The 11,424-nt window shown below is 38.9% G+C and overlaps 1 protein-coding gene across 4 annotated transcripts in view; it reads left to right on the top strand.

Moving 5' to 3' along the window:
* The first annotated feature begins 1,526 nt into the window (after nucleotides 1-1,526).
* Nucleotides 1,527-11,424, top strand: part of fhip1aa (FHF complex subunit HOOK interacting protein 1Aa) — a 29,897-nt gene continuing 19,999 nt past the window's right edge. For 2 of the 4 annotated variants that reach the window (XM_012918728.4, XM_076884812.1), the window contains exon 1: nucleotides 1,527-1,743. The gene's annotated coding sequence lies outside the window, so the exon portion shown is untranslated. Of the gene's footprint in view, nucleotides 1,768-11,424 lie in introns of all 4 variants that reach the window. The other 2 variants (XM_004549303.5, XM_012918729.4) reach the window with 1 other exon arrangement.

Genomic DNA, 11,424 nt, shown 5'->3' with positions numbered 1-11,424 from the left:
CAGTCATCTGTGAGCATAACACGACGACGCAGTCGGATGTTGTCCTGTCCACTAGAAGTTTCACCGAGTCCTGCCCCGCTGTGGACAGACAGAGGTGACGACATCCAGTGACCGGACCCCCCGGCAGGAGTCGTTACTGTCGATGTTTGTACGCGGCTTTTTTTTTTAAACATTATTATTTTATGTCTAATATCTACGTTTATATTGATAAATACCGAGCCGTCAACAGTAATCTTTAGCCTTTATTCTGACTTCATATCACTAATGATAGATACGTGTCGCATTTACGGGTCAACAAGTCAACAATATGATCAATTAGAAAAAGAAAAAAGAGGAAAAAAAGAAAAAGAAAAAACCCTGAAAAAACAAACAAACAAAACTTCAGATGATAAAATAGATACCACCACAACAACTTCATCCAAGGCTCTTGTTGATGGATCCCTCCTCCTTGGATATTTTGTATTGCTGAGACAGATTTTTATTTTTTCGTTTCAAATTTGTATAAATCTTTATTTAGAAAATGTCACCGTCAACCAATGAGATTGATGTAAGCTGAAAGTTCCGGGTGTGTCGATAGTCACATGTATCCCGATCCATTTCACATTCAACATTAATCTTCACCATTAACCACCCTGTATTAATTTACACAGCTTTAATATTCATACGAACCTCCAGTAAGTCAGAACTACACCTACGACCTGCTGCTATAATAACTCTTGACGGTCGTTGACACGTTTCCTTTGAAAGGCTACTCTGGGGAGATGTAATTCATCTGTCTTGCCACCAGATGCCGCTACAGGCTTGCTCATCTTTATAACCATAAACTAAAAAAACCCAAAAACGTCCCTCACTGTCATGGCCAAATCTGTCAAAATATGCCCGATAAAAGTCCCCCTATAAGACTCAATGTAACTACCGGAAATCATGGACAGTTAGATACGTTTGCATCTAACTTCTTAAATTACGACTTGGGCTAAATATATCTTTCAATCAAGCATAAATGGAGGTTGTGTCTCTTCTATAACTCTACAGTATAATTTCATGCTGGAAATCACAATGATTATGATCCCGCTGGAGATATGGGTGGAGTTAGACATGCTGAGGCCCAGATTTATACACAACTTGGAAAGTCGGGGAAGAGTAAACCGTTGTACAGCACCTATTCTTAGCCTGCTTGATCTCAAACCCACACTCTAATCTCGACTTCAGATCTAAATTCTCAAAAATAAATAAGGCGAACTTTTCCCAGATCAGCTCGATTTGGCAGATCTTCTTATGCAGGACGAAAATGATCGAGAGGTTGTGTGCGTCCGAGTGGGACAGTTCAGAAAAAGGTAATAGTTAAAAAAGTACTTACATCTGACACCATTAATTTACAGACTATTATGGCTCCCTGCTTTACAGAATTTACAGGGTGCTAAACGCCGCTAATCATATCGTCACGTGGTTATTTCCCAAAAGGTATTACAAAAAAATGAGAAACACCTCTTCAGTGGACATGACCACTTGGTATTGTGGGAGGAGCGATCAGAAGAGGATCAGTGTGGGCTCACCTCCACTGTGTGCGCCACGGACCAGGTTAAGGATTTTGGTTACGTTTAGGTTGTCTCTGTGTACTATTTCTAAAGTGGGACGTTGTGGAGCTGTGGAAAACGCGGACATTTATTGCGGGGGCTCAGAGAGCGAGTGCGTGTCTGTGGTTGGAAACCTGCTGCTGATCGTCACTGTGCGCTCTTAACCAAGGTGGGGATCTTTACGAGTCCGACGGTAAGAAAAAGACGGGAAAGGCCAGCTCGGCAGGCAACACTTGGCAGTGGTAGTTTGACTTGTATGTTAAGTTTTGCTTGCTTGTTTTTACAGCTCCAGACTCTGTGACTAACATGTGCGGGTGGGTAGGCGGGTGGAAGGGTTGGGTATCTCCAAACTGCGGGGTGTTTTCCTTTGGGTTTACCGGGGGGAGATACCCAGGATCACGGCGACAAGTTTGCATCCCTGTGACGTTAGAGAAGTGAAAACCTAAACTCTGTTTTGCCTCGTTTCCTCTTTGACTACTTCTGCCCGACCGTAGAAAACAAAGTAGACCCACCCTATGTCTAATCTTAGTTCTGTACACCAATAAAAAAACAGCCAATGCTTCATAAAAAATGTTCGCGGATCTGGTTACATAATAACGCAGAATCTTCAGGACGAGACAAATATTGTATCCACGTGCTGCTGCTGTTATTGTCATTGTTATAAACTTTATGTTACGCTCTCTATCGCCTTTCAGCCTGCTCTTTTCTGAGCTTTGAACTCAGGTATCCACTCCCAGGCAGGACGCAGTGTGCGGGTGTTGAGTTACCTGCAAACATCATGAATTTTTCATGTGTGTCATTCCTGTGCAGGTATCCTATTCTACCCGCTAAATCACTGTTTTGTTTTGTAGGGTTTTCCACAATCACCTGATGCAAACTGCGCTTCTGAGCGTCGATTTAGGCAATGAACAGATGGCGGTCATGAGTTACTACAACCTCTGTAGTTTATTAGTTGACGTTTTATCTCAAGGTAGAGGTCACCATATTTTAGTGCAGCATATCAAATCATTAATAAATATTTGAAACAACGCGACAGCGAGACTAGATCTCTTGATATGAGCTTTAAGGGATTCACTACAACTTTCAAACAAAGTCATGGTTTTCTCACTTGTGTGTTGAAATGTTTTTTTTTTTTTACTACCAAAGAAGACATTTTTTTAAAGGAATTTATGACGGGACAAAATGCATGGAGCTGCAAAACAGCCGATTATGCATGTTTAATCCCATAAACCCCACTAATACGTATAAATGGAAAGCTGTGCAGGTTGCTTTAAGTCCAGCCTGTGCTTGTGCAAATTAAAATGAGCCTAATTTTGATAATCAATAACATGTATAGCTGGCTGATACCTTTTAAAAAACGTATGTTAAAAATTTGTGTGGTAGGTACTCATTTATGTGTCCATATTCATGCAAGCGGTTCAGTAAAATGACGAAGAGAAGGCTATGATCCACATTTTAATGTTTTTCCTCCTTTAGAAAAATCGGTGTATAGATTATATATACATATGTACATATTTTACAACTAGAGAATAGAATGAGGATTACAAATAGTCCTCATAGTCTATGTTTGTCCTCTATCTCCTCCTAGATGAGTGAACTAATCTTGATGAAAGTGCCAGTATCTTTATATATTTTGCTTAGTCACTGAAAACAATTAAACAGCTGTCAAAAAAATTGTAGATAAAAGACAAAATCATTTATTGTCAGTATGCGAACTGCTTAATCGACTAATTGTTTGACTGCTACAGTATACAAGTACATTTTCTCCCTAAGTGTTGCGTGCGTGTGAACATAAGGCACTGAAAAGATATAAATCTGTTTGTGCACTTGGTGTTTTAGGCAATCCTGTTATCAATGGTTCACTTTTTATCACTTCAGATCTGACAAATTGAGGTCACTCACACGTCCCTCGCACAGTAAACCGTGTTATCACGTGACTGAAATGCCAGCTTGGGCTATGTGATTTCTGGCAAACTGCTTGATCTTTATTTTAGGACCAGTGTCCTCTTCAGATGTCTGCATGTCATTGTCAGATGTGGCTACTGTGGTGGCTGAACTGGTCTTCAATGGATCTAGTTTAAAGGCATCCCAGCACACAAGCAGTGACCTAAAACCACACTCTGGTCACAGCTGGACTTCTGTGCATGGATGGCATTTAAGCACATCAGGGCTTCTCTGCAGAATCGTCTCTTTAGAGATATTCAGTGAGAACTGTTCATTTAAAAACAAAAACAAAAACTGGATGGAGCCACTGTGATGTCAGCTGGCGATGAAGCCTTGTGCTGAGCATTTTGGATGCTGCAATCTTGCCTTTTCGAAACCAGACATCATGAGTCGGGTGTGGATCTGAGTAGGAAACAGAGGAGCTCATACCATAGTGATTTGTCAATCACAAGATGGTCCCACTGGATGGTTTTGCAAATTTTGAAGGAGGGCATAGACTTTGTATTTTTAACAGTATTTTCCTATGTAATGTTGAAACTACACTTCTTTGTTCTTATATTAAAATACATGAGGGACTCGATACGTTGTTAAACTTCTTTACGCTGGAAGAAAGGGGAGTTTTACTGGTCCGGCACACATGCAGCCCACAGAGGTCAAAGTGGGCTGCACGTGTGACGTAATGTAAAATGAGTTTGACCTGGCTGGTCTGCCGTATTTGCTCAGGCTTGTTTTTAAAATGCCTCAACTGCAGAGGATGTAAAAATGTGAGGTTGTTATGGTGTCAGGTAATTTGAAAGTTTAGCAAAACTTCTGTAATTCGAGGCAGTTTTACAGACTCTCTTGTTTAACACAGTCTACTGTCTGTTGTTTATAAGTGCTTATGAGCTGTGGTGGGCCTGCCTCCTACTTTCTCTCTCATCTCTCACATCATTTTAAACTGGAGTAGATTAAACATGCAGCAAGAGTGCAAGTGAAGTTTAAACCTTATGAAGAGTTGAGAGCAGTTTCTGAGGCATGAGAGGAACGTACAGTTAATCAGTCATCTGTACGATTACTGCTGATGTTCAGAGGGGGAGCTCAAGCAGTCCAACAATGTGTTTGGCTAAGATCAATGCTCAGACCTGCTTCCAGGGCCTTTACACACACAGGATCTACTGCAGCATGCTAGACACTGAAAGCTGGTCATGCTGATGTGATTTACATGCACAGCTTCAGGTCACAAGTTTTTGATTTGCTTTACCTTACTTATTTGTGCCTATCTGTTGTTACTCGGTCTGAAAATACTTGACAAGACATAAAGCTGTGAGAAATCTAAACACATCAGTAGGTGATTCTGTGTGTTTTCCCACTTTGCCCTCCATAAACAAGCCAGCTCAGTTGTCCCGTGGTTGGGATTAGCTCCACCTTCCCCTCTTGTGTCTCGTGACCCCGAGAGGTGACAAATATACTAAACTGACCAGTAGGGCTGCTCGATTATGGCAAAAATGATAATCACGATTATTTTCACTGAAATTGAGATCACGATTATTTGACGATATTTATTTAACCCTTTAAGATCTACCATAGAACCAAGTCCGCCAGAGCTTATAATATTTTTTTTACATGCTGTAGTGCCATTTGTGGGAGCATTTCAAGTTGCTATACATCAATACAACTGTTATAGCCCATATTTTAAAAATGTGTATGTATTAAGTCCATAGTAACTACATTAATTGCAAAAAAGTGCAATAAACTACAAAAAAATTGAAAATCGTTTTTGTTTTGTTTACATATATTTCTACTTGGAGAAATTTAAGAGGCTTATCCCTCAAAACTTTAAATACAAAAAAGTTGCAAAAAATAGTTTACAACAACAGGAAATTTATTTTGAGTGTCTTCATAGTTTTATTTTTGGAGATACAGCAATTTTTATATACTACAGGAAAAACAAAAAACAATCCTATGATGCAAATTTGCAAAGAATGTGCATGTGCATCAAAATAAACTATTTCCAGCAGTGCAATTCGAGTTCTAAGGCCTACAAGTAAAAAACTACATTTTCCGCGAAAATTACGTCACTTGCGATAGTTTGCGTTGACATCTTTTTCAATGTGGGAAGTGTTAAGAACAGCTGATCGGATCGGCAAAGCGTGTTTCTGGAATATTATGTTTTTGTTCCTGCAAGCGCTTTTTATGCAATTTTTGCAAAGCTATATGTGGAAGGAAACCGTGACCTAGGACAAGCTGATGGCATAAGATGTAAGTACAACTCCTCTGGTTTCATATGGAAAAAAATTTATTGTGCTAGCTTAGCGGTTCAGGTTCTACAGGGATTTAAAAATAGTTATACAAAACGAGCATGCCGCTCTGACCGGCTTTAAAGGGTTAACAATAACAATGTATTGAATAATGACTTTAAAAAATAATATAAAATAGTGTGCAAATACTGATAACAGTGCAAATGTTTGCAATATAAGAAATAAATGAAAAATGTAAACTTTGCAGTGTTGCTCTGTGGTGCAGCTACGACACCATAGCAAAGTTTACACACTGTGTCTACTTGATCCACGTCTGACTCCGCGAACCCATAATGTTTCCACACCACTGAAGTTTTTTTTTTTTTTTTACCTCTCTTTTCAACCAACGGCAGTCCACTCCTCTCCAAATAACTTCTGCTTAGCTTTCCGAGCTTCCCTCGGGTCCTCTTAATTGTTGTGACGCGTGTTCGAAATGCAGAGCAGTGCGCTTGATTTGCCACACGGAGCAGCGCGAGAGTAAAGCATGAGGGAGGGGCTAATAATCGGCTCAGTCATTTTTAATGATCGTTGAAAGCCCAGATCGTAATCGTGATTAAAATTCGATTAATTGAGCAGCCCTACTGACCAGCAATGGCAGCAGTTAATCTGAGCCTGTTTTTGTTTGGAAGTTGGGTGAGGGTGTTAGTTTGTCATGAATGGAAATGCAACATATAGAGTACAATAGAGAGCTAAATTAACGGCTTAAGCGCATGTAATAAGATGCTGGGCAGGAGGTTTAGGTTGGGATAACTTGGCTGTAAATGCTTCCTTAGGTTTTAAGTTGAGCGTTTTCATTTTCCACTTTATTTTCAACTCCCTCTTAGTCTGATGTATCCTCATCATAAAACTGACTTCTATTACTTCAATTATGATCATTGTTGGTAACTTATGCAGTATGGTCCCGTTTGTTTGCTAGGCCTAATTCTACTGAGAGAACTCCAACAGACTCTGTAGTGTCGTGACTGTGCTGTGAAATGAATACACTGTCACTCAATCTGGTTGAACCACTTATGTTGTCCTACAATGAACTGGAAGAAGGTTGTTTTTTTTTCTTTTTTTTTCTATCAAGTCAGCAGTTTGTACTCTGATAACATGAAGAGTTATTGTGCAGGTGTAGAGGCTAGTATTTACTACTCTGATAAACAGTTCCCAGGGTATACTGTCTTGTTTTGCATCTGTTTTGCTTTGAAAATTATGTACAAAAAAAAAAATTTGTATAGGACGAGTGCTCGGGTGCTTTAAGGCCAATGTTTTTTTTTTCTTTGACTGAATGTGTTTGTAAGGAAAAGAAAAGTGAAGCGTACAAGACTGAAAATTAAAAAGAAAAGTTCTGCTGCTAGCTGTGAATTATTTATTTATTTGCATAAGCTCCTTTTTTTTATTTTTACAAGAACTTTTCATCTTCTTGGTTAATTATATCAGTTTGGTGCTGTAGCTCTCTCTCGTCTATCTGATAAACATCTCTGAACTTCACAAGAAGCCTCGTATCTTCTTCCTTCTTCCATCCCACATGCAAACATGTCTGCTTTATCAGCAAGGGAGATGCGATGCAAACGAGCTCCAGAGGAAGCAGGAGGAGAGCAGAGATAGGATATACCCACACAAAATGCCCTGTTATCGCTGACAGTCGCCTATTGTAGCGTGAGGACAGGCTAAAGTCTCCCCTGCCAATATGAATGAAGGAATGATGTCACCGGCACACATGCAATGCGGTAATTTAACTTGTGAAGATCAGAGGAAGGGCGGGGGAGGAAGGTAGAGAGGACATGTTTTCTGTACCATTTTTATAAATTTGGGACCTTTAATTACACAGGCTATATAAAAACCAGTCCATTTACCGTTCTGTGAAGAGATCTAACAGAATAGGCAAAAATTCTCATAAACAAAGCTTAAATAATTAAAGGTACACAATTAAACTGCTAATGTGAAATAAGGATACTGTTAGGAAACACTTCCAGAACCTCGTAAGTAAGCTAGCAAATGCTAACACTGAGATTTATAATTGCGATTTATGTGTTGGCTAAAATTTTTTTATTATATTTTATTTAATTTTTTTCTACAGAGTCCAATACAATATTGTCAGACTTTTATCTGTAAGAGTTTTTGAGTGTAACTCATAGAATATGATACTATCAAGTCTACATGATTGTATCATATTGCTCTATTGTTATTGTTTCCCTCAGTAACAATGGTATCGCAGTGTAGCAAGACTCAAGTATGCATCATCGTCTACAACAAATCACAGTGTTTGTTCAAAAGAAGCAGAAATAAAATTCTCATTTAAAAAAAAAGAAGAAGCAAAAAGCAGAATGAAATATCTACTGGTTGCCCTGTGGACTAGCTGAGTCCCATTATGTCATTTAAAGTAATTATAATATTTGTGTAAATCTAATGAATTAGCACCCCAATTTTGAATTGTAAATCGGGATCATTAAAAAATCATTTGTTTGCATGTTTTGATAAACATTTTAAGATATATTGAAGTTAGGTAAAGGATGACCGCATTCAGGTAAAGGATGACTTCATGCTTCATATCAGCAGCAGGAACTTATCTACCTCTGATGTAAAAAGCCTTTTCAAGCTTTATCGCTTAAGAGTAGACTAAGAGAGTCACAAGACATTGGATAACGTTGATTAAAAGTTGGTTTCTGTGTGTTCTGGTCAGTCTCTCTTAGTTTTATCCCCTTTGTATAATGAACTTGGTTATTTTAAGTGGCATATTTTTTTTTCTTTCAGGCTTTATGTATTGCCTTTTAAAACTGATTTTTTTTCTTCTTCTTTTCCTCTCCTCCTTTTGCTTCCTTCAAGCTAAACTGAGAATCTGCCTTTGAGCACGTTGATGAATCATTTTGCATATAATGGCAAATCGAGCCATTAGCCGTTGTGTGCATGTGAAAATCCACAGGCATGGAGCGAAGTTATCTGCTTACATAAGCTAGTTACCGTCATTACTGAACACATAATGGCCTAAGAAACAGCATTTCAGTGAATGAAGCAACATATACATGATATAAAAATGTTTTTGTTTGAAGAAAGGTAGCTTTTTACAAAAGTGTTAGCGTGCTATCTGTCTACTTTTCTCAATAGTTTCTAAGCACTGTTCATTTTAGTCAAAGGAAGATTAGTATTATTTGGATAGGGAACTCTTTTACTGCAATATAGTACTGCTACAAGTACTATATTATACTATATTAAATTAACATTTGGAAAAACTGTAGAGTGGAATGTTGCAGCTAAGCTAATTTAGCATTAGCAAATGCTAAATGAATCACATCTGGCCTGTAGTGTTTACATCTGACAGAATTCACACACATGTAATTTTAGGGGTGAAATATTTGTGCACTAATCACCTAATCATGTTGAAATTTCGTTTTGGCTGGTTAGATATTTTCACAGAAATGTTTTTGCTGCTCGTTAGATATTTTATACCTTTGTTATTGGTATGTGCTGATTTCAAAATGAGGTATTATTGGGTGGTTTGAGATGCTACTTGTGCCTTAACCTCTGTTAAAGTTAAGCTAGTTACAGCTGCTGCTTTCACTTTTTATTTTTTTGTCGAACAACGACTGAAATGAACATAAAAAAATGTAATAATATTATTAATATGTAATTTAAGCTTTACTTTAGTATGACACCTGTAAACATGATGAACTGGCACAGTGGTCAGCATCTGGATAATAACATTGGCTTTTCTTCCTCCCTGCTGTGCTGCTGATTGAATTAGTGAGGAGTATTAACACTCAGACCAGACACTACATTACCCTTCAGCGGTTTCACCTACAGCTCTAAATATTTCAGCAGCTGCTATCACTTTAATGGGGCTGTTGGTCTCTGGGTTGCTATGGTTGCTGCGAGTTTCTTCTCTTTAAACAGCACCTTTAAGTTGATGGAAACATTGAAACTCTCCTTTGAATGCTGCACCTTTTAATAAAAGGTAGGTTTAGAAAAGAAGCATAATAAGTTGTATTTTTTTTTTCATGCTCAGCTGATCAAAGCTCCTGTTTAGCGAGAAATATGATCGTTACGCTGAGTTAAAGGTGTGTCCTGCCCTTCAGGTATTTGCACAGGACACACCTTTGTGTATGAAACCTTCTGGGATTGCAGTCGGCTGACAATGCCGAAACCAGATCAGAAAAGAAGAAATGACAAAAGGCCTAGAGGTGAACATTTCTTTCATTTTTACATCATGTTTGATCCTATCTGTTCCCATCAGTTCGTGTCTTTATTTCACTTTGATTCATCAGAAACTAATCTCTTTTTGGTGTTTACCTTTGGAGTGCTGCTCTTTAAGCTTTAGAAATTATGGATGTCTAGTGTGCCGCTGTGTCGTGATAATAAGTAATTACTTAAACTTGTGCAACCATTTGCAGCTGGCACTGTGACAGAGGTGTGATGCAATGCTGTTGCTAAAATGGGATCTTGAATGTTTTCTAATAACATGTTTGTAATGATGCACTGATTCTTATGTTGATGTAGAGGACATGAATTTGCAGCAGGCCCTAAATGCTGCCAGGACCATTTTTAGAAATGATGCACAGCAAGTGTAAAGTAACCCCGCAGAGCTTTGAGTAATGGTGCACTGTACCTGTGAAATTAGTGGGGGGGAAACAGGGCCATTTATGTTGGCTTTGTCACAGCTTTGGATTTGATTTTTTCATTTTCAGTTTTTAATTGAGCATTTTTAATTCAGTGTGGGTGTTAGTTTTCAGTGTGTTGAACATCTAGGATCTGCAGCAAGAAATAGAGACGACCACTAGGATATGAAACTGAGCAAAAGTCTGGAGCCACCACCACCCTCATCCAACGTTTTATTCTGCATTTCAGGGTCCCGGGCAGCTGAAGCCCATCCCAGTGTCATAGAGCTAAGGTACAACCTGGACAGGGTGCCAGTCGGTCGCAGAGTTAACACAGACATGGACAACCATTCACATCTACGTTCAATTTAGAATCACTAATTTACCAAACTGTGGGACGAAGGTGGAGTACCCAGAGAAAACCCACGCAGACATGGGGAGAACATACAAACGCCACACAGAAAGACCCCAGACAGTTTTTTTGATTTATCCAGATATGCTTTTACTCCACTGATAGTGTGTTTGGAATCTTTACCTACTGAAAAATGAACCCTTTGCCAATTGGATGGTACCAATGGTGGATCAAAATCTGATCCCCAGTACGGAGAACTGTTTTTTTCTAGAGAACCACTTCCCAGTAGTTCAATTCCTTGGAATTGTTAGTCTGCTTGTTTATATCCGTCCTGCTTATTGATTCCAGTCGCACTTGCGCTACAATCAGCTGATTTCAGTTTGTGTGCTGGAAGAGGTAAATGGTGGCACAGTCTGCAACGTGGATATGGAAACAAAAGAATGAGAGCACTTTGGCAATGTGCAAACTGCATCCAGAACAGAAACAATCTTATTATGCTGCTAACACAACTTCGGCTCTTTGCAAGCACCTGTGCAGATAGCATCCTAACATTTAAACTAGCCAAGAACTTAGAGTGATGATAAAAATGAGTGAATGCTGATCTCAACCCAGCAGCCAAACCCTGATTTTCAGCTGGTGACAAAGTCAGTGATGAGCAGTCAGGCTGCAGCCTCCATATCTGCCTGTTCATGTTTCTAAAATAG

The sequence above is a fragment of the Maylandia zebra genome, linkage group LG6 (genome assembly GCF_041146795.1).
Source record: "Maylandia zebra isolate NMK-2024a linkage group LG6, Mzebra_GT3a, whole genome shotgun sequence".
NCBI lineage: Eukaryota > Metazoa > Chordata > Actinopteri > Cichliformes > Cichlidae > Maylandia > Maylandia zebra.
The sequence above is the reverse complement of the archived record's forward strand: the minus strand, read 5'-3'. Positions and strand labels throughout refer to the sequence as shown.